The 22,257-nt window shown below is 52.9% G+C and overlaps 1 long non-coding RNA gene across 2 annotated transcripts in view; it reads left to right on the forward strand.

Annotated features, from left to right (window-relative positions):
- Positions 1–6,737: 6,737 nt before the first annotated feature.
- The window catches only part of LOC133092712 (uncharacterized), an 81,056-nt gene continuing 65,536 nt past the window's right edge, over positions 6,738–22,257 (forward strand). For both annotated transcript variants that reach the window (XR_009701120.1, XR_009701119.1), the window contains exons 1-2: positions 6,738–7,093; positions 17,659–17,813. This is a non-coding gene — a long non-coding RNA (uncharacterized LOC133092712). The remainder of the gene's footprint in view (positions 7,094–17,658; positions 17,814–22,257) is intronic.

Below are 22,257 nucleotides of genomic sequence, written 5' to 3' on the forward strand. Positions count from 1 at the left end.
CCAGTGTGTGATTACTGCAGTGTTATCAATTACCTCACATTTTAAAGCCCTCTGAGAATGTTTTTACCTGATTTATTTCATGTGTTTTCTAAGAACATTTTGGTTTCTTTGGTAATCTCTAGAAAAACAAATTATAAAAAGTCTCTTTTAGTACTATATTTACCATTTTTATTAAAGTATCCTTGTTATGCATGGTATTGTTTCTGTTTCTTTGTTTGTTTGTTTTTACCTGAACAGAGTATTTTGGATCCTTTTCTATGTCAGTAGTTATAAGTTTATGTCATTCTCTTTTTGATGAAAAAATTAATCAGTCTATCTAAGAAAGAAATGGAAAATTTTATTCGAGCCAAATTAAGGATTATAACGCGGGAACAGCCTCTCAGAAAGCTCTGAGAACTGTTTCGCAGCCTGTTAGAAGTCAAAACAGGGACTTCCCTGGTGGCGCAGTGGTTAAGAATCCGCCTGCCAATGCAGGGGACACGGGTTCGAGCCCTGGTCCGCGAAGATCCCACATGCCGCGGAGCAAGTAAGCCCATGCGCCACAACTACTGAGCCTGCGCTCTAGAGCCCGTGAGCCGCAATTACTGAGCCCGTGTGCCACAACTACTGAGCCTGCGTGCCACAACTACTGAAGCCTGAGCACCTAGAGCCCGTGCTCCGCAGCAAGAGAAGCCACCACAATGAGAAGCCCACACACCGCAACGAAGAGTAACCCCCGCTCGCTGCAACTAGAGAAAGCCGGCGTGCAGCAACGAAGACCAAAACACAGCCAAAAATAAATAATAAATAAATAAATTAAAAAAAGAAAAAAGAAGTCAAAACAGTTTTACATAAGTTTTTTGAGACAAGGCTGCACACTAGATGATGTATTACTGACAGCTTACACGATCTGGCGAGTAGTGGGTCATGGGTCATTTTGGCCCCTTACAAGATAAAGAAGGAAGGCAGGACTTCCCTGGCGGTCCAGTGATTAAGACTCTGCCCTTCCAGTGCAGGGGGCATGGGTTCCATCCCTGGTCGGGAACTAAGATCCCGCGTGCAGAGCGGTGCGCTGCTCCACCCCCCCCTCCCCCCCCCCCCCAAAAAAGCGTATGTTCTCTTTAAGGAGTTGTCTTGGTGGTGCTAGAAAATACCGCTCTCTATGGTTGAGCAGTTATTTCTGCCGATGGGGAGGCTTGGTTGCTGCTTGATGCAGACACACAATGCGCGGTAGAGGGGAGAGAGGAGGCCGAAGGGCAGAGAGAATTTATGTTTAAATTTTTCTTGTCTTGCCATAAAATATGAATTTTATTTCACACTCTAATGACTATACTATTTTATCTTAAGTGGGTATATTATAATTTCGTATCAGGAAACATTTGAGTTGTCTCCAGTTTTTCACTTGTTTTCTCTTTTAGAAGTGGAACAGAATTTTAATAGCATTTTTTCCAGTTTTATTGAGAAATAATACATTAGACATACATCACTGTATAAGTCTAAGGTGTACAGCGTGATGGTGTGATTTCCATATGTTATGAACACTTTTTCACTCTTTAAATAGCTGGTCGTGACCACTTCGTATCTTACGTGTGAGTGTCTCTGTGGAGTAGATCCCTAGAGGTGGATCGCTGTGTCGAAGGGAACAACTTCATGAGTAGTGCTGCGCAGCTCCCTGCCCCCACCAGGTTCTAACGAGTCACCTCGTAGCAGCATGGGAGTTAGTGACCAGATTTGTGAGCCAGAGGTTACAGGAGGGTCTGCTTATACCAATGGCAACACTTACTGGTCTGGGTGGGAGGTTCTGGCTTAGGCCTGCCCGGCCCCTGAATGTGAGGTCCCTCATAAAACATCAGAGGCTGCCGGTTCTCACCCCTGGTTGGGACTGTGGGACAGGGGTTATTAAGGTTGATGCTGCTGCCAATCACATCACCTTGTGCACATTAGAATCACCAGGGGTTTCTCAGGCCTTACTCCAGACCGGAATCTCTGGGGTGTCACCAGGCATCAGTAACTTTTAAGCTCCCCAGGTGATTCTGGTGTGCACTCAGGGCTGAGAGCCCGTCTTAGGAATCTCACCTAAATGCATATTCTGATTCAGTGTGTGTGGGTGACCGGAGATTCCTCTGCCTCTCCTGTGAGCTCCCAGTAGATGCAGGTGCTGATGCTGCCTTAAGGCACAAGATCATTATCAGGAGTAAGTTTAATTTGCATTCAGCAATTCTCACCCATCAGAGAAGGCCTAAAGGCGAGTTGAATTTATCAAATCAGCAAGCTTCCTGCTAAATTCTTTGAGGGCCTTAATGGTTTGAGGAAGGCCCTGTAGGAAAGCATAGTTAGAACCTGGGGTGCAATAAGGTGGCCAAGGGTGTTGGCGAGTCTGGAATCCTGGGCAAGCAGCTGGGGCTTTAATTGGTCAGCAATGGGATCCCTGAGGGGAGGGAGTGAAGTGGGGAAGTAGGATGATCCCAAATGAGTTAGGAAAGCCCACCAGCTGCACAGCTGCTCACCCAGTGTATGCTTACTGTTTTTTTTTTAAATTTATTTATTTTACTTATTTATTTTTGGCTGTGTTGGGTCTTCGTGGCTGCACGGGGGCTTTCTCTAGTTGCGGCTAGTGGGGGCTACTCTTCCTTGTGGTGCGCGGGCTTCTCATTGCAGTGGCTTCGGCGCGCGGGCTTCAGTAGTTGTGGCATGCGGGCTCAGTAATTGTGGCTCGCGGGCTCTAGAGCGCAGGCTCAGTAGTTGTGGCGCACGGGCTTAGTTGTTCCATGGCATGTGGGATCTTCCCAGACCAGGGCTCCAACCCGTGTCCCCTGCATTGGCAGGAGGATTCTTAACCACTGCGCCACCAGGGAAGCCCATGCTTACTGGTTTGCCAGCCATGTTTGGGGCTGTGGGTGTGTGGACAGCGAACAAGGCAGGTAGGCCCTCACTCTTCCGAGTTCCCCCGGGGATGAAGCAGGGGAGCCTGGGTGGTGGGGAGGCAGGGAGGAGGTAGAGGCTTTGGAATTGGACCTGGCGTGGAATGTCAGAGCTATTGCCACATCTTAGAGCCTCACTCCTCATTTGAGGAGGTGGCATAATACCCGCCTTTCAGGAGAGGTCTGAGGACTAAGATGATGGTGTAGGCACAGCCCTGGCACAGCACCGGGCAGAGCTCTAGATCCGTGAATGAGACGCTCACCTTTGTGGTACAGATGCTACCTTATGGCATATGATCATTAGCAGGAGGCCCCAGCACACAAATTCAGGTGGGGGGAGGACCTCTGGAAGGGTGACAGCCAGAGGAGGGAAGAGGGGACTGGCTGGGCCCTGAAGGAGAAGAGTGGCCCAAAGTAGAGGACCCACAGTGAGAACGGGATGCCCAGATACAGGCCCTGGGTTAGAGTCATCCAAAGAAAGATAATCCAGGAGCTATTTTGTATATAGACACAAACCCTGTGTTAATTTGCTAGGGCTGCCATAACAAAGCACCACAGACTGGGTGTCTTTCATGACAGAAGTTTATTTTCTCACAATTCTGGAGGCTAGAATTCTGAGATCAAGGTGACTGCAGAGTTGGTTTCTTCTGAGACCTCTCACATGATCTGTGTGTCTGTGTCCTAACCTCTTATAAGGACACCAGTCATATTGGATTAGGGCCCACCCTAATGACCTCATTTTAGCTTCATTATCAATTTGAAGACCTGATCTCCAAATGCAGTCACATCCTGAGGTTCTGGGGGTTAGTACTTCACCGTAAGAGTGTGGGAGGGCGACATAATTCAGCCCATAACAAACTCCAACGATGACTTGTTCTTTGAATTCCGACCATCTCGGACACCTCATCTAAATGAATCATTGCACACATAAGAAAACCGAGGTTGGGACAAGATGTCTGATTTACCCAGGATAATACATGAGGAGGAATTACAAAGGTGAAATTCCAGTGTGTTTCAGGCACTAGGAATTTAAAGATCCCAGCTTCCTCCTGACAGGAAGGGGACACACCACGTGGGAACCACTTGTAGGTTTAGATCTGTTTCTCAACACTGGCTGCCTATCAGGGTCACCTGGAGCGCTTAAAAATTAATATCAATGTCCGGGCCTCACCTCAAATAAATTCCATCAGAATCTCAGTATATTAAATGCTCCCTAGGGGAGTCTAGTGTGCAGCCTTTGCAAAGTGGATATTGAATGTGGACGCATGAGTGGATATTGACTGTAAAGCAGGGTGTCATTCACTAAACCTGCCATTCCATGCATTGGGCTTGCACTAGGGTCCACTGGTGAAAGAGACAGACATGGTCCTTGACCTCATGGGGCTTTTTAGTCAGTATGTTACCGAGTCCAAGCTCATGCTGCTTGCTGCACAACAGGCCAATAAATGGAGAGAGGAATTGATGGGGCAAGGAACAGCGACTTTATTTGGAAAGCCAGCAGACAGAGAAGATTGTGGACTAGTGTCCCAAAGAAGCATCTCACCACACCCGCTTCCCTTTCAGTATAAAAGAAGCTAGAGTTCAGGCTTCTTTTATACTAGAAAGGGAGGGGGCGTGGCTGGTTGCTGCAGACTTCTTGGTGTCGGAATCCTTTGTTCTTGCAGCTGTCCACCTAGGTCAGGTCATGATGTTCCTGTAAACCTCTAACAAGAAAAACGTTATTCTCCATTCTGCAACTTTTTATCTCTATGTGAATGAAAGCGTTATATACTTTTAAAGGTCAGAGCCTTGACAGTGAGCTATCCTGTCTATCTCAGGATATAGGCAACATTCTTCACTTGTAGCAAAAGCAATAGAATGCAAAGTTTAAAGAAACAGATCCAGCATGGGGTCAGATTTGTTCTTCCCTATTATGAGTACATTTATTTGAAAAATATTATGTACCACGTGGCTAGCCCCAGAGGAGAGGCAGTGGTTCCAAGAAATAGCATTGAACAGTATGTGCTAGGTGCTATTCCAAATGTGTTAGGTTTCATCACAGGTACTAATATCCCCATTATTTTACGGACGAGGAAACCGAGGCTTAGAGAGACAAACTTGTCTTGGGTCATTGGAATAGTAAGCGGTGGAGCCCTGGAGCCCTGGGTGGGCTGGACCAGGCTTCCGCAGGGAGGCAAGAGGTAGTCCAGATGCTCCAGCGGCTGGGGGCACAGGGGACCGCTCCTCCGCTTGGCTCAGGAGCATGGCTGAGGGGCCCCAGGTGTGTGTAAAAGCATTTCAATTTGTTTCTAACTTGGGGGATGGATTCTGAAAAATACAAGCAGGAGCCATTCAAATGAATAATAGATATGCAAAAGAAGCTTAGTCCTTTTAGGAAAACTCTTTAAAATCTACTTCAGGACTTACTCTACTGTTCCCTGCATGTATAATAGCTTAGAGGAGTTTATTAGCTCCCCAGCCTTTATTTTGATTACCTTGGAAATGAGATTTCTCCCTCGATGCATTGGTCCAGTCCCTCAAATCGTTAATGAAATATCTGAGCTAATACGGTTTTTATAATTTGTATCACAATACTTAAGTGCAGAGCAGATGGTAGCTAAAGATAAATGGGAGTAAGGCAGAACCTGGCTCAAAGCATCCTGTTCCACTGGACTGTTTATGACTCTGGCTCCTGCATACATGGGCCGTGGAGGGCCTGGGTTCCTTCTGATCTTGGTGGCCTTCCCCTCAGGCCATCGGGGTACATATTCCTCCCTGAGATAGAAAGTGGAGGATGCTACTAAGTTCTGCCAGTCCTCAATTTCTTCTGCCTTCCTTTTTATCACAAAGCACTTAAATTTAGTGGTTCCCGAGGGCTGAGCCATGTACTTATTAACGATCTGGAAGTAATTACTCCTGGGAGCAATTTAAGAATACATACGCAAAGAGCACACAAAGCTGCAGGACCTCACATGGTGACCTAGGAGCTCAAACCTGGGTGAGGGTCTGCCTCTGCTCCAGGAATTCTAGAATCATGGAGGGGATGGCCACTGCCCATCATTTCATGCTAGAACACAGACCTGGGAGACATGGAGAGGGGAAGGGACTTGCTACAGTGCACACAGCAGTGGTAGCAGAGCTGGGACTGAAACTGGTGACAGCCTCCTGGTTTCTCTAACTGTGGGATGGAGGTGGGGTGGTAGACATGCTGCCAGAGCTTCCGTTTTGCACTTCCCTCTGAGGAGCTGTGTGATCTTGGGCAAGTCACTGCCTGTCTGTCCTTTATGAAATGAGGGGGTCAAATTAAGACAATATTTCTTAAAGAGTGGCCCTGGCGGAGTTGGTGTCTGAAGGTGGGCCCTGGGACTCATCCGGCTGGCCTGAACCCCCAGCCATTGAGCACACGGTTCAGGTGGTCCCCCAGCACGCCTCCTGAACCCACAGTGGAGCCGGGGTCTGTGACCCCAGGAATTAGATTTCAAACAGGGACGGCCCAAGACAGCCACCGCGTTTTGTGCATTCCCTATATCCTCTAGTGACTTAGTTTCCCCCAAAGTCAGTTCCTCGGGCGCGGACAAGGGGCTTCAGGCTCTGGGTGGAGGAAAGGGCGGTCCCCTCGCCTCCAAGTTCGAGCCCCTCCAGGGCAACTCAGCATAACCAGGAGTAACTAGGAGTCGGGTTTGGCGGCGGCCGCTCGCAGGCGCAGGGCGCCTCGGGACGGCAGGGGGCGCTGTCCGCAAAGCTTTGGTCCCGGGGTCCGAACGGAGAGCGGGACGCCGCGCGTGCGCAGGGGCCGGGGGGCGCTGACGGCCGCGGCGGGGCGGGGCCTGCGCCCCGAGAGGCTGATGGTCCTGGGCCCCCGCGCCGCACAGCCGGGCGCGGGGGCGGGCGGCGCAGGAGGTCAGGGGGCCGCGGCGGCGTCCCGAGCCTCGCAACCGCGCGCCGAATGCAGTGTACTTTTGCAAAAGTTGTTTCATTATTAAATGTGCTCCTGGTAGGAAAATCGGAAGTGTAGACACAGACCTCCCACGGCCACTCCCCGCAGAGACGGGCGCTGCTGCGTGGGGCCCCGGTTCAGCCCTCTGTCGCCTACACTGGGGTCTGTGAATCGCTTGCACCCTCTGAGAGCCCAGGCGCCGTCCGCTGCCCCCCTCTGGAGCCCCTTTCAGTTCACTGTGCAGGGCAGCGGGAGAATCAACCACCGCTCCGGGATGGTGAGTTTTAAAGAGTCTCGTGGCCGACCTGACAAGTGATGGTCGCCTGTGAGTCCACCCGGCAGGGGGCAGGGGGCGCTCTGACCCCGTGGGAAGGGCCTCCCGGGACCTCCTGGAAGCTCCTTGGACGGCTGCCTTGGCCTCCGAGGGATTTGCAGCTTGAGGTCCTGCAAGGACAGGGGCTTTGGACTGGAGGGCGGGGAGGGGAGTGGAAGGAGGGGGAGAGGGGGGAAAGGAGGTGGGCTTAGTAGTAGTCGCCCTGGTGGTTGGGGGAGGGGAGTTGTGCAACGAGTGTGAGGATGTGGGGCCCGGTGCTCACCTGGCTGTGGCTGGATGACACTGGCACCTGGGCACTGAGATACTGACAGTCCAGCCCGCCAGCGAGGTCTGGCAGCCCTGGGTTGTGTGAGTGCCAGGGGCAAGGCCAGTGCCTGGGCCCAGAGCTGGACTCAACTGAAGTCTTCCTTGGCGGGAGGTGGGAGGTGGGAGGGAGTTGCCCACCTCGACTCCCCCTCCTTGCTCCTGCGTCCTTCCAGGCTAGTCGCCAGCTCTGTAACTCTGGTCCAGTCCTGCAACCTCTGCAGTCTCGTTGTCCTCATTTAGGAATTGGGAGCAGGGTGCTGGTGGGGCAGTGTTGGGTCCTTGGTCCTGCCTGTCTCCTCCTCTGCCCCCTGACCTTGTCCTCTGGGAGTCTGCAAACTCCAGAGGGTGCTGGCGTTACCTGAGACCTCATAAACGTCCGGGTGCCCAGGACTCTGCTCTGACAGGTGGTTGCTGTAGGTCTGGGTGGCACAAGGAACCCCCCTGGGAACACTTCTCCTGGGGTCTGGTTGTGGACCCCATCGGCCCCCAGCACTGGGAAGGGAGGTGCCAGGGTAGTGGGCTGTGGGCGGTACCCACCCCAGACTCATTAACCTGCAAGGCTCTGTGGAGAGTGAGGGATTTTAGTGGTTTCCGTGGGGAACATTGGGCAGGACCCTGAGCTGATGTTTCACTTAGGAGGTGTCATTGCTCCCAGGAGGTGAGGACACCCCTGGACTTGGACAGCCCTGGGGGTCGGGTCCTAACCCTGAGTTCACTTGCTCAAGGCCTGGGGTCTGACCTGGGTTCGCTTGCCTGGTGCCTGCCTCTTCCCACGGGTCTTAACTTGATGAGTGAATAGTGATAGCCATCATATCCTTCCTTCCCAGTTGAGGACCAGTTCATGCTTCAGTTCATTAATCCCCATAGCAACCCTGCAAAGTTGGTAGTTCACAGGCCGAGTCCGAGGGACGCCAGACAGCTTGTAGAGTCTTCAGGTGGGAGGTGAGGCTTCACCCCCATGGAGCCTGGTGCCCAGACAGCCCCATCCGTGCTGTGGAAGTAACTGAAACTCCAGACCCCGCCCTCATGACCACAGTGACCCTGAGCTCTCCAGCCTGAGAGACTGGGGCTGGTTTGGTAAGCGGAGCTCGGGTGGGTCTGGGTTCAGCCAGTTCTAGAGGCCAGGGCTGGGGGGGTGGTAGCTCCCTCCCCTGGCTCCCATGCCCCTCCCTGTTGCTGCTGCTTGGGGCCCAGCCCGGCCCCACCCCGCCGCAGCCTGGCCCTCTCTGGAGGGGCTCTGCAAGCTTGCCCTTTACTATAACCAGGGCTCTCTGCTGAGGTGGGGAGGGACGGTGCCCCATCTGGAGGGATGTGCGCCTCAGCGGAGCCTTCTTTGGGCTGCCTCAAGGAGGGAGGCTCTGCATCCCTGGGTTACAGAGGGGGGCGTGGAGAGCACTGGTCAGCAGGAGCTGTGCCCGGCCCCGCTGGTCAGAGCTCCGTCTCCCAGGCCTGGGCTGTTGCGCTTCTCACCTCCAGAGAGCGTGGAGTCGTGGCTCCTCACGCCCCTGCAGACAGCCAGCCCGCCCAAGGTCCGTGTGTGGCACCAGGCGTCCCCGGTGGGCAGCCGCTTTCCCAGAGGAAACCGCGGCCCCGCAGGAGGCCACACACTGCCCTGTCACGGCTTTGACGCTGGGAGCCAGGAGGCGGAGTCAAAATTGCATGGAGAGTGAACAGCTGAGGACCCAGTTTGGCCTGGTCAGGAGGATGGCCGGCCACAAAGGGACACTGTGAGGGATGCCGGGGAGCAGAAGGGACCCATTCAGTCCTCCCAGAACGGGATTTGCCTGCTAATTAGGTGGGGAGGACCCTAGCAGTGGGTGGGCTGCAGGAAAGGGTGGGATGGGTGGGGGAGTGAGTGACCCCATTGGGGAAGAGCCTGCTGGCTCTGATCAGCTAGAACTGAAAGTCCAAACCTGGCCCTGCACACCCATTGCTCCAGAACTGTGCAAGGCGCTGGTTAAAAAATGGTGATGTGCCAGCCCTGTCCCAGACCGCCCTGATGAGACAAGAAAATCCTGCACTGGGTGGGGGGCTTACGCACCGCAGACCCCTGTCTGGTGCTTGTTGGGGATCAGGCCTTTGGCACGCTGCCCCTCAGCATCCTGCTGTCTGTGAGGTGGGAGCCCTTTCAGCTCTGGGATGGCTGGTGAGGCTCAGGGTCAAGAGGAATCCTGCAAGCAGCCTTGTTCCTTTACTCAGTGGGCTGTGCAAATATTTCCATGTTCTCCGTGTGCTCTGTCGAGAGAGGTTGGGAAGCACCAGATTCTGTCATTTCATCTCATAGCAGAATGGTGCGGTATTATCCCCACTTCACAGATGAGAAAACTGAGGCTCCAGGAGCATAACGACTTGCCCAAGGTCACACTGTGCTGGGGCTGGGCCTTTCCCTATGATTCCGCCTTCTGGGGGTGGATGGAGCCTGGGCACGTGATGTTGATTTCAGGGTGCAGCCTGGTCGGGAGCCACAGTCCCGATAACCTCTTGGTTAGCACTCCATGTGGCCTCACTGCACGTGGGACGCACTTCAGGGCCACCCAGGGCTCTTTATAGGGGAGGTAAGGGAGAATCCCCTGCAAGTGCTGATGGACAGCATGAAGACAGGCTCAGGGAGGGTCCTGGGCTTCCTGGGAAAGGGGCCCACCTCTCTTGGGGGATGCCCACCCACGCACCCATGCCCACTTCTGTTGTCCCAGGTGGCAGTGGTGGCAGCCGAGAGTCATCTCTCGACCCTTCTGGAGATGCTTCTGTTCCTGTCACAGCACCAACCTGTTTGCTTAAAAATGGCCTGAATGACTCTTGGTGGGCCTCTGGTGGGTCATTCGGGGTCACCTGGCTTTGTGCCCACCCTCTATGCCAAGGGCACTCGTTCAGGGCTTGTTAGGAGTGCGGTTAATGGATACCAAGGGCGGGACTGAGTGGGGTGTGAGCAGGGGCATGGTAGTCCCGCCAGAGGTAGAGTGTGAGTGGATCAAACAGGGCCGAGGAGTCCTGGGTGACTCCCTGCCATACACTCGGGTCCGTGGCATGGGTGGCTCAGTGGCCGGGTGTGGGGCAGCGATGGATGGACCGTGGATGGGGCTCCTGGCTCAGATAGCTGGGGCGGCCCTGGCAGCACTTGGTCTTTGGTGCTCCCTGACTGCACAGCTGCACCCCAAGCCTCAGCCCTTTCCTGCCGCATTGCTGATGGGGTCAGCCAGGGAGTCTTGGGGACGTCCCTGCTATAGGCTTCTCATCCTCCTGGGCAGACCCCTGCCCAGAAGCCACGGGCGCAGTGAATTCCTGTGTGAATTATTCCTTGATGGGAGTGAAGGAGAGCTGCGATTTCCATTGTCCTCTCTCCAGGCTCAGAACAATGTGCTCAGACAGGAAAAAAATGGGAAAGGTTTGCTTAGCTAGCAGATTGTTCCCAGAGCATTTCACAATTTGGATTGAAAAACAGGTTGCTGGTTCTTAGGCCATCTCTTGAGGCCTGATAGGTTTTCCATTCCAGCTTGAGGCAGGAGAGGGAACTTGAGTGGGGGCTGGGAGGCTGGATGGAGCCCAGGAAAGCCCCCCAGGTGTCCGAGTCTCTGGGGAAGCTGATTTCTGCATTTGTCCCCCTACCCTCTGCTCTGGTTTCTTTCTTTCTTTTTTTAAATATTTATTTATTTATTTTGGCTGTGCCGGGTCTTAGTTGTGGCACTCGGGATCTTTAGTTGTGGCATGCGGGCTTCTTAGTTGCGGCATGCGGGATCTAGTTCCCCGATCAGGGATCGAACCCGGGCCTCCTGCATTGGGACCACGGAGTCTTACCCACTGGACCACCAGGGAAGTCCCTGTGCTCTGGTTTTGAATGAAGGCTCTGTGGGCGGATGGAATTGAAGATGAGAGAATCTGGAAGTAACTGTGACCTCCTTAACCCTAAGATCTTACTCTTGAAACTAGAGACTCCGGATTTCAGAGCTAGAAGACCCTAAAGAGCACCAGGCAGCTGACACTTGCTCAAGACACACAACAGGTTAGCAGCAGGAGCTGAACTTGAACCCAGATCTTTGAACTTTCAACTTTCTGGAGTTGGGGATCAGAGCAAAGGGTCCTGGTTTGTGTCTGCTCCCTTTTACACCCAGACCCTCATGTGCTACTTGACATATTCCACTCAACATGGTGAAATAGGAAAGAATTGAATTTGTTTTGTATTGCCAAGTAACAAATTACCACAAAATTAGCAGATTAAAACACATGCATTGATTATCTCACAATTTCTGTGGGTCTAGACTCTGGGAGGGCTTAGCTGGGTCCTCTGCTCAGGGTGTCCCAGGTTGTAGATCGGGTGTCACCTGGGCTGTGTCCCTTTCAAGACCTGGCGGGGGGGGCGGCCTCCTCCAAGAAAATGGGGTTGTTGGCAGAATTCAGCTCCTGCCGGTTGTAGGACTGAGGTCTTGCTTTCTTGCCGACAGTGGGCCAGGGGCTGCTCTTGGCTCCTGGAGGCCTGCAGTACCTTGCCACGCAGCACCCACACGGCCCCTCACACAGTCTGGTGGCTCGCTTCCTCAAGGCCAGAGGGTCTCCCTCTCCAGTCTGCTAAGACGGCGTCTCATACAACGTGATGTAATCAGGTGAATCAGCTGAGTGACTAGCCCATACCTGTGGCTATTCTACTGACCAGAAGCAAATTACAGGTTCTGTCTGTACTCAGGGATTTAGACAAGGGTGTGACCCATGGGGGGGGTGTCCACCATAGAAGTGGAAGTCTGGACAAAGTAAACACACAAGAAAAAGCGAGAGTGAAGTTTTCAAGTGGTGCATCGACTCAAGGCATCCTCTCCCCACCACCCCTTCCTGCCAGCCCAAGCTTAAAATGTGAGCTGTGCTTTATCTGGCTGACATGGGTGCTGATATGGCCAGTGGCTTTGCTGAGATATAAAGCTGGACTTGATCTTAGTGCTATGGGAGACTGTAAATAATGAAAAGGTTGATTTCCGCTCTGTTGGCCCCTCTTTTCGGCTCTGTGTTCCGAGTTGGCTTCCTTGGGCCAGGAGGCAGATGAACAGTTTCTTTGTATTTCCAGGGCCGCCCTAAAGACAGGCCCCCTCAGCCTTTCTTTGGGTCTACGGAGGGGGAGGCTTTGTGGGCACTGGGGAGGGAGGCCTCGCGTGCTTTGGGGGAAGGGCTGGGGTTTGGTTTCTGGGATTGACAGGCACTGGTGCCCCGATGCCCCCACAGATGGGAGAGTGGCTGCGTGGATGTTGGCGGTGGGCAGGGGGCTGGATACCAGGAGCAGCAGCTGTAGGCCCCGTGGCCAAGCTCACGGTCAGTGTAGCAAAGGTACAGTGGGGGTGAGTGGTCCACAGCGGACCAAGGACAGGGCCTCTCTGCTGTGGCCCTGGGTTCATGCACAGCTGAGTCTTTGGGGGGCAGAAGGAGGGCCCAGTGCTACTAATTTTGGGGGTCTGGTCAACCCTGGTGAGTGAGGTGTTGGAAAAGACCCCAGCCCTCCTGAGTTTGAATGCTGAGTGGCAATGTTTTACTGTCAAGTGGGGAGCAATCTAGCCCAGAGACCAGGTGCTGGGGGCTGAGGTTTAGGAGAGGAAAAGTAAGGTAGGTTTTCCAAAGCCCAAACACCTTGAACTGTGTCTGTCCCTTATCAGGATCGCAGGGTCGCAGGGTGATGGCCAGTGATACCACGGGCTGGCTAGAGGGGGCTTGCTGCGTGCGTGAGGTGTGGGCTGGGATTACAGCGTCCAGCTAACTCAGCTGTTCATGGGACGTACCTGAGTCGGGACTGTGGCACTCAGCCAGGTCTGCCCTGGGCTGGGCAGGCTAGGTGGCCAGGTCTGGGTTTGTCATGGGCCTCAGCTAGGTTTAATTTTATGTAGAAAAATTGTCAAATGGGATGTTTCTCGAATCTGAGTGTCATGGAGCAAAGCCATGCTTGTTAACATAAATAATATTCTAGCAGGTAGCTGCTTTATAAGGTCAGCAGAGTGGGTCCCTGTACCTTGGTGGGCCTATGTGGTTAGAGGGGCACAGGGTTTTATTACATCTGTTTTACAGATGAGGAAGCTGAGATTCTGGAAAGAGATTCTATGAAGTGCCCAGCATCAACTCCAGAAGATTCCAGTGGCAGCTGGGGGAGTGTCCCCTCACCCCCACCCCACAGCTCTTCTGCAAACCCAGTGGTCCTCTGTCTTTGGAGGCTTCTCGAGACACATGGGAGGAGCCTTTATGGCACCTGTACCCAGTCTGGGTCGGTCCACCGCATGCATCTTTGTAACAGACTTCCAGGTGCCTCTGACGCCGCAGCTGGGTTGAGATCCCTTGGAACAAAGTTTCGATGATCAGACCCAGAAGTTTTGGTCAGTGATGAGATGCGGAGAAGCATCGTCCACCCACTGAATAAGGAATGATTTCATGCCCGTCAGCTGCTGACACATTTCTTTTCCTGGGACTGAATCAGACCATGCGGTTGTGATTATGTGTTCTGTTGCTGACCCACTGCCAGCACTGGGAGTTTAGAATCCATAATTCGGCAGACTTTACTGAGTACCCACTGTGAGCGAGGCAGGGGATGCTGAGCCGGGTACCACAGAAAGCACTCCCCAGAGGCAGGACGCTCCTCTTAGCTTTGCACCGTTGATCTGTCCTGCTTAGAGGTGCCCAGCAGGGGTAGACGGCAGATTAGGCTTCTGATTCTTTGAAGGACACAGAGAGAGTGACAGCCTTGGGGGTTGCTGGGAGGGTGGGGCGTGTGTTGCCGCCTGCAGCTGTGATCTCAGGTGGGGCTGATCTTCACCCTTGGGTGCCTGTCCTGCTCTGACACCGCTGGCCGTGTGACCCGCAGTGTCTTCAGGTCTCTCCAGTCTGCATTCATCACAGCCCTAATCCCTAGTGAATGCAGTGCATCAATTAAACAGGATCCTCAGTAGAAAGAGCTTTGATTTCCCTGTGGGCTCTGGCGGGTGACGTTATGGGTGTCGCTGCTTTTCCGATAGTGCTTGAGAAAGCAGTTCCCGCCCTCCGCCGCGAGAGGTGTCTCTTGTTTCTAGTGATTTATTGTGCTTACAACATTGATGTTCACAAGCAAAGGCATGTTTATCCAGGCTCGGAAATCTGCTCCCCCGAGCATGTACACGTGTGAAGGAAAAACGGAAGAATCAGAGTCTGGAAGGTTTTTAGAGGAAGGGGAGAGGCTGGATCCCTTGATTTCCTCTGCACACCTGCCGCCGCCCCAGCCGGGCACCTTGAATCAATTTACAGACAACTGCCAAGAAAAGCTTGAGTTGGATTAATTTAAGAAATTGATCAACGATTTCACTTTCAACCAGAGTTTGTAGGGTGCTTAGAGTGCCAGGAACAGTGCCAGGGGCCAGCGGGCAAGGACTAAGAGAAGACAGATGGCATCTCACGGTCATGGGGAGGGAGAGACCAAAACAATAAAATGCACGCAAGTCAGGGGACTTCCCTGGCGGTCCAGTGGTTGGGACTCCGTGCTTCCAACGCAGGGGGCGCAGGTTCGATCCCTGGTCGGGGAACTAGGATCCCGCATGCTGCGTGGCGTGGCCAAAAAAAAAAAAAAAACTCACGCAAGTCAGGATGGAAGAGGAGCTGGGGCATAGAGGAGCACAGAGGGAAGGAACATAGAGGAAGGAGCACAGCGGAAGGAGCATAGAGGAGCTGGAAGTGTCAGGGGAGGAGCATGGTAGAGCTCAGGCATCAGGGGAGGAGCTACAGCATCAGGGCAGGTGCCTGGAGGAGCTGTGATGTCAGGAGAGGAGCACGGAGGAGCTGGGGCATCAGAGGGAACTGGAGCAGCTGGGGCGCTGGGGCAGGTGCATGGAGAAGGTGGCATTTAAATGGGGCCCTGTAGCCTGGGCAGGAGTGTGCTTGGTGAAGGAAAGGGGGTCAGGCCCATAGGCTTGCTGGTGGGATGTGGGTGCTTCCTCTTGGCCACAGAGCAGGCAGAGCTGATTAAAGGGCACACCAGCTGACAACTGCCCAGGCCACGCATCTAGAGGGCACAACAGCGTCCCAGAAAACAAACCTAACTGGCAAAATGTAAACTTGGGTTTGGGAGTTAGAGAGAAGTGAGCAGCCTTTCAGCTGCCTCCAAGGCAGTGTCTGGGTTGGAAAGTCACATGCAAAGACGTCTCTATTTTGCACACAGTGTACGAAGTGTTGGTTCCTTCCCTGCACTCAACAAATAGACGTGAACACATATATCAAGAATACCAATCAGAAGATACTAAATCATCCGCCTTCCTGGGTACCTGCTGCTTCTCTGGCCCTTAGAGTGGAGCACGTGCTCTGAGCTATAGGAAACCAAGTTTGGTCCCTGACCGTCGGGTGCCCGTTCACACGTGGCTCCGTATCCATGAAGTGAGATGGTCCAGCACTGCTCTCCCAGGTGGTGATTTGGAATTGAAGGGACCGGGAGAGAAGCTGCATCGAACCAGTGATGCTTTTGACTGAGTATCTGGCTCCTTGGGAGGGCCCGTCGCTTTCTGCAAGGCTTTCTCATCAGCTTGCTTTCCTCTGAGACAGTCTTTGTGTTGGGCTAGGACTCCTACCACCCTTGGAGTGGCCAGGGAGCTGATTACACACACAGCACCTGGGATGTTTGATACTTAAAGGGGGCAAGTCCCTCCCTCCTTGCCTCTTGGCAAATCTCGCCTGCGTTAGGATACGGGTCCGCCGCCAGCTCCCTACCCTGTGATTTCTGCTGACAGTTGGCAAACTGTCGAGGAGACCAGAGATGGATGACTAAGCCTGGTTAGTTTCATGCTTCAGTTATGCCCTCGGTATCTGAAAGGCTAAGCGGCCTTGCTTGGCCATGGAATGTTTCTGCGATGCCAGGCAGGCGGCATGCATGCGTGTGGCTCAGCTCTGCCCCGAGCTCTCCCTGGCGGTTTCACCTGTTAAGTAAGTGGATCTCCTCTGAGTGGACGAGGGAGGGAAAACCTGACTATGTTGTATTTGTTCTTTTTTATTATAAAGGTCGTATATGCTCATTGAAAAACAATATAGGAAAAAAGAAAAAACACCCCAGGAGGGCGGAAGAATCATCCATACTCCCACCTCTCAGAGAGAGCTCCTGATGATGTGTTAGCACCTTTCCTTATAGGTTTTCTGTCTATACACTCACATAACTCTTCTTTCCAAAATTGCAACACCGTAGATAAACACAGCATCTGGGAAGGCAGAAGTTCATTTGCTGTGTTTACCTGAAGAGTCCCATCCATGGTCTCCCTTAGTTATGCAGATGTAGAGCAGGCTGGCACCCAGCTGGGGCATGAATCTTGAGCCTCCCGGAGAGGAGGCATATAGGGAGACAGGGACCTCTGGGAGGAGGCTGGACACCAAGTCCCCAATCCCAGATGCCCAAGATTACAAGTTGGGGAGAACTGTTGCGGGGCTCAATGTAGCCCTAATATGGTTCTAGGCTTGGGGTAGGTTCATTATGTCTCTAAAGAAAACCTATCTTGAGGAAAGGGGGTATCTAGCCTGGAGAGCTAGCCTCCACCCTGGGGCAGAGTGTCCCTGTGGCCCACTTCTGGTCACTCTTGTCCATCAGGGCAGTGCCACAGTGTCCCAGGTGACCTGAGGTCTCTGAGGGTAGTGGACATCTGTGTGGGGTGGATGCGTTAGCTAGAATGGCCTTCCCTACATAGTTCCAGGTTCGTGGAACTAAAGCTGCAAACGATGCTTTGCATGAGATTTTGAAGGTGGAAATGAAGTAGCAGCCGTATTCCTTTCCATTTGGGAGACTGGAGCACAGGGCACCCTGGCAGCTCACAAACATCATTGCTCACCTCTAGGCTCACCTGGCTGGCAGGGGCTGCCAGCTCTCCTCCTTCAGCCTCCGCGACTTCTGGGCCCGGGGCCTGTTTAGCTCTGTGATGAAGGGCACCAGAGTGCAGGACACCCCCATCATCCAAGCTTGTTCTGGTCCATCCTGTGGGCTCTGCTCATTCTGTTTTCCTTGACCTTCCCCACCTCACGTCCACCTTCCCTTCTTGATGGCCGACTTCAGGCTGTGGCACCAGATGTAGAAGGGACAGCTTCCCAGAGACGGTTTAATCAGCTCCCACAGCTGGGCAACAACAAATCCCTGTCATATATGTATAATATATATGTATATGGTATGTACTTATATAATCATGTAATTTTATGATAATAAATCATATATTTGTATTTATCATATAATTCTTGTGTTCACTTTAAAGATGTAGAAGCAGAGGCCTGGGAAACTACCAGGCCAACATCACGCCTGCCCGATGCCCACTCAGCACTGGCCACGAGGGGCCCACAGTCTGCCGGCGAGGATGTTCTCCTTCTCTGGCTGGGAGTCTCCAGCCTCTTCAGGAAAGAAGCCGGAGAGGTAGGATGCTCCCCAGCACCATCTTCTTACCCACCCCCCCTTCTCCATTTCCTCAGAACTGTCAGCTCCCAGAGCCAGAGCTGGGCCTTGGGCCAATCGCCATGAACACTCATCAGACTCAGGAAAAGGGAAGAGGGTGGTGCTGAGGAGGAAGAACAGGGAGAAAAGAGCTCAGAAAGGAAAGGCAGTCTGGAGGGGAGGTCCCAAAGACTAGAGGACCCCCCGCCACGTGTGGTCTTCACCTCAAAAGAGGGCACAGCATTGGGGTGCTACTTGGTGCCAGCTGCCAGGCCCTCTGAGATAAGCACACAGCCTGGCAGAGAGCCCCTTCTCTGTCCCAGGAGAGCCAGAGCCACCCCAGAGAGAGGGGCAGAGTCACAGTCTTCCCAGAGAGGGGGCGGAGCCACAGCCATGGGGGGGTGGAGCCACAGTCTTCCCAGAGAGGGGGGCGGAGCCACAGGCTCCCAGGGTCGGTCTCTAGGAGCTTTGTGCTTGAGAGAAAACTCAGGTGTAGCCTCTGTGAAGAATCCCTGCAGGGGTTTGGGGGGCTGGGAAAGACACCCACCTCCAAACTCTCAAGAGTGGGTGGGGGCTGGAGCACGGGGAATAAAAACAAACAAACAAACAAACAAACCTTTATACCCAGGTTCACAAGTCTGTAACATCACATGGGATAACCGGTAGGGGGAGAAAGGCTGGGGTCTCACTTTCCATTTTCTACCTGTTAGGTCACATGAGCTCGGATCACATGCGATCCGTCTTGTTATAGGAAGTGGCCTCTCAATTTCCCTTTCAGGAGGAAGAAACTGGACTGTTTCAGGAAGGTGAGCCCTAGGGAGGACGAGGAACTAATACTGATAACAGTGTTAACGCAGGAGATAACAGGATGTTTGCCCCCAATTAAGAAACTCAGGGTGTTGCTTGGGGTCAGTCTTCGCCGTGTTCCAGGTTAGAGGAGGGGAGGAGCCAGCCAATGGGTGCTGACTTGTTCCTGGCCTCACCGCTAGTGGGTGACAGAGCATGAGCAGAGGCCAGCTGCCTCCGCTCTGCCCAGAGCTCGCCGATCTCAGAACCGCCTGCCTTCCACTGGCCCAGGAAATGGGCAGCCCCCTGGGGGAATACACAGGTCTTCAGGCTGCTAAGCCCCACAGCACCCAACTTTTCAGGCCCCAGTGTACCCCCTACCTCTACCCACCCAGGGCCCTCCTTCTTCACCAATGCCTTTAGCATCTCAGTATGCCGGCCTTCTCCCTTCAGGGTCCCTCTTCTGCCAGACCAGCTGTAGCACGTGGCACAGGCCTCCACTTTCCCACAGGCCTTTCATTGAAGAGTTTCATGCTGGACACTCCAGGAACGGGAGTAACAAGTCCAGCTCCCAAACGAAAGTTCCAGAACCATGCTGAGTCCTTGGAGCCACTGCCTTGGCCTGAGCTTCCTGTACCCACCCCCAAACCCCACCCACTTCTGACATAGTTGCTGAAACCCCAAAGGCCCTTCCCCGTCAGTCCTGACAGGAGCTCGGTGAACTCAGCCTGTTTGCACCAGTCTTCCCTTTGTCACCCTGACCTTGCCCCAGGAAGGGACCCAGCAGTGCCATCGGAGTGTCTGTCAGTGCCCAGGCTGCTGCTTTGTTGAGTAAGGGGGTAATTTGCTTCTCCAAGTCCCCAGACTAGGAGATGCTACATTCATGGGACTTCTTTTCCCACACAGGACCTTTCCTCATAGGTACATGCAACTCTTATTTGCTTAGAAAGTGTCCTCAATGCAGCCAACCCGATGATCTTAAAATGTAACCCGCATGATGCAGGGCCCAAAATAATTTAGAATGTGCTTCCGGTGTGACATCTCACTGGATACACAGGAAGTATCCAGGCACCAGCAGGGGAAATTATTTTTAGGTAGGACTCCCAGCCGGAAGTTACCCCTCGCTCCCAAGGGGGTTTCATGGCAGAACAGCCGAGGATTTAGAGTCAGACAAACCCCGAGCACGTCCTGCTTCCATCCTTTCGAGCTGTGCTGCCTTTGGCAAGTTGCAAACCTTCTCTGAGCCTCAGTTACCTCATTTCTAAAACCGAGCAATAATCTTGTCCATGAAACAGAGTTGTCATAAATAAGAAAGCACATAGAATGCTTACGACAGCACCTAGCCTGCAGGCTCAGTCCCCGCCCACTCCCAAAGCCTCCCACCAGAATCCTAGAGCCAGAGGGGCCGCAAGCAAAAGTCAAAAGAACTGTGTGCATGAAATTGCATCAACCATGGAGCTCAGCTGCAAGCAGCTGAAGCTAATTCTGCTCATTAAGGCAAAACAAATGTATTGAAGGGTATCGAGCAGCACACAGCTCTGTACGGGTCAGACAACTAGGTTTGGAGGCTGTGCAGCCAGAAAAAATGTTCAAAATCACTGGGCAGAGCTGCCCCAGGGAGGCACATGAGACCTCCAGTGGGAACTGACACCTCCACGCGTGCTGGTGACCCCAGAGTGAATGAGCTGGCCATTGCTGCTTGAACAGAACCCTGGAAGCCCCTAGAATGTGTGGGTATCTCTGCTGCCCCCAACCTCCCCAGCATGGAGTCCACACAGCCTCAGACTCTTTCTGTCACTGGCTCCCATGTGTACCTAACTGGCAGAACCCTTATCAAATGCCTGTTCCCCTGGCTGCAAGGGAGGCTGGAAAGGCAGGTCTCTGGCATTTCAGCCTCTGTAATGGGACGGGGTCCCTGCCTCCCTCCAACTGTATGAAGCCAGGAACGGGCATACAGAGATGCTGAGTGGCCAAAAAGAATTATATAAATATATATGTGTTATATATGTATGCTATATATATGTTTGGTCTCCTATGGGTACTGTAACAAGCTATCACAAACTGGGTGGCTTAGGACAACAGAAACTTATTTTCTTACAGTTCTGGTGGGCAGAAGTCCAAATTCAAGGTGTCAGGCAAGCTTTCTCTTCTGGTTTCTGGCGGCTGCTGGTAATGCTTGGTGTTCCTTGCCTTGCAGCTGCATCATTGTAATCTCTGCCTCTGTCTTCACGTGGCTGTCTTCCCTCTGTGTGTCTGTGCCTTCACATGGTATTCTTCTTTCTGTGTGTGTCTGTCTCTGCATCTCTTCTCCTTCTAAGGACTCCAGTCATATGGGATTAAGGGTGCATCTTATTGCAGTGTGTCCTCCTCTTAACTTACAACTAAATTACTTGTAAAGACCTTTTCCCTTCATTACAAATACCCCATTTCCAAATAAGGTCACATTTATAGATACCAGGGATTAGGACTTCAACATATCGTTTTGGGGGACATAATTCAACCCATAGCACTCTGGCTTTCCCCATATCTTCCCTGTGCTTCCTGGGACCACCTCCAAAATAAACCACCTGCATCCAAATCCTTCTCTCTGGGCTGTCTTTGGGGTCCTAAACCAAGATAGAGGGTAGAGATCTGAAAAGAAAAGAGAAAGGGGAGCTAAGCTCAGGGAAGGAGAGAGTTAAGAATAGATGATCCATTGGCCCTATAATATCAAGAAATGAGGTCAAGTTCCAGGAGACCTCTGGGAGATTAGGGAGCAATGGGAAAGGAGCTTCTTTTTTTAGAATTTGGCAGATGCTCTGGCTGGAGCTGGGCCACATCTGGGAAGGCAGTGGGAGAGAGAAGCTGAAGATGGAGCCAGACTTGAGCTTGAGGAGCTGGATGAGGAGGCCGGGACCCTCAGAATGGGTCCTTTAGTCCAGCCAGCTCTGGCTCTGGCTGGGGAATCTGAGGCCCAGAGATGGGCAGCCACTCTCCTGGGCTCCCGGCAGAGACTAGAAGCTCGGGTCCTCTGGGCTGTCTCTGGTCCTCCTGTTTTGGCCTCTCTTCCATGGCAGGGTTGGTGGGCGGCAGGATGCAGTCAGAACTGTCTGGCCTCTGCTGACCCAGTCCATCTCTGCTTGGGCCAGGGTGGAGGAGGGCAGACTCCACAGCGAAGGACCGATGCCCACCCTGGTCCAGGACCATCCACCGACTCTGTTTTGTATTGTGTGGGAGTTGGGGCAGCGTCTCTGTGGCTCTGCCTTCCCCCCACTCCCATGCATTTTCATTAGGCTTATTAATAAATTATGGCCATATCCCCCTGCCCACAAAGTCGACTTGTTATATTCATAGCTCTTGGAAATCTCCCTGCCTAAAGCCTCCACCCCTCCAACTCTGCCAGGGCCTCTGCTTGGTCAGAAATGTGCCTTTTCTCAGCACTGTTATTTCAGCCTGGCTCTGATGGGCCGTGGCATCCACGGGCAGAGAAGCTTACTTGGTGACAGGCAGCGGACACCATCCAAACAGGTCTGGTTTTGTCAGAAAACACCTTAGAATCACCCTTGGAGAAGAAAATGTATTTCATTTGGGGGCAGTAGGAAGACACTGGTGCTGTTTAATGTAATTACATATCTTTCAGCTCCTTTTAAAAAATTTTTAT

The sequence above is a fragment of the Eubalaena glacialis genome, chromosome 1 (genome assembly GCF_028564815.1).
Source record: "Eubalaena glacialis isolate mEubGla1 chromosome 1, mEubGla1.1.hap2.+ XY, whole genome shotgun sequence".
In the NCBI taxonomy this organism is placed as follows: Eukaryota; Metazoa; Chordata; class Mammalia; order Artiodactyla; family Balaenidae; genus Eubalaena; species Eubalaena glacialis.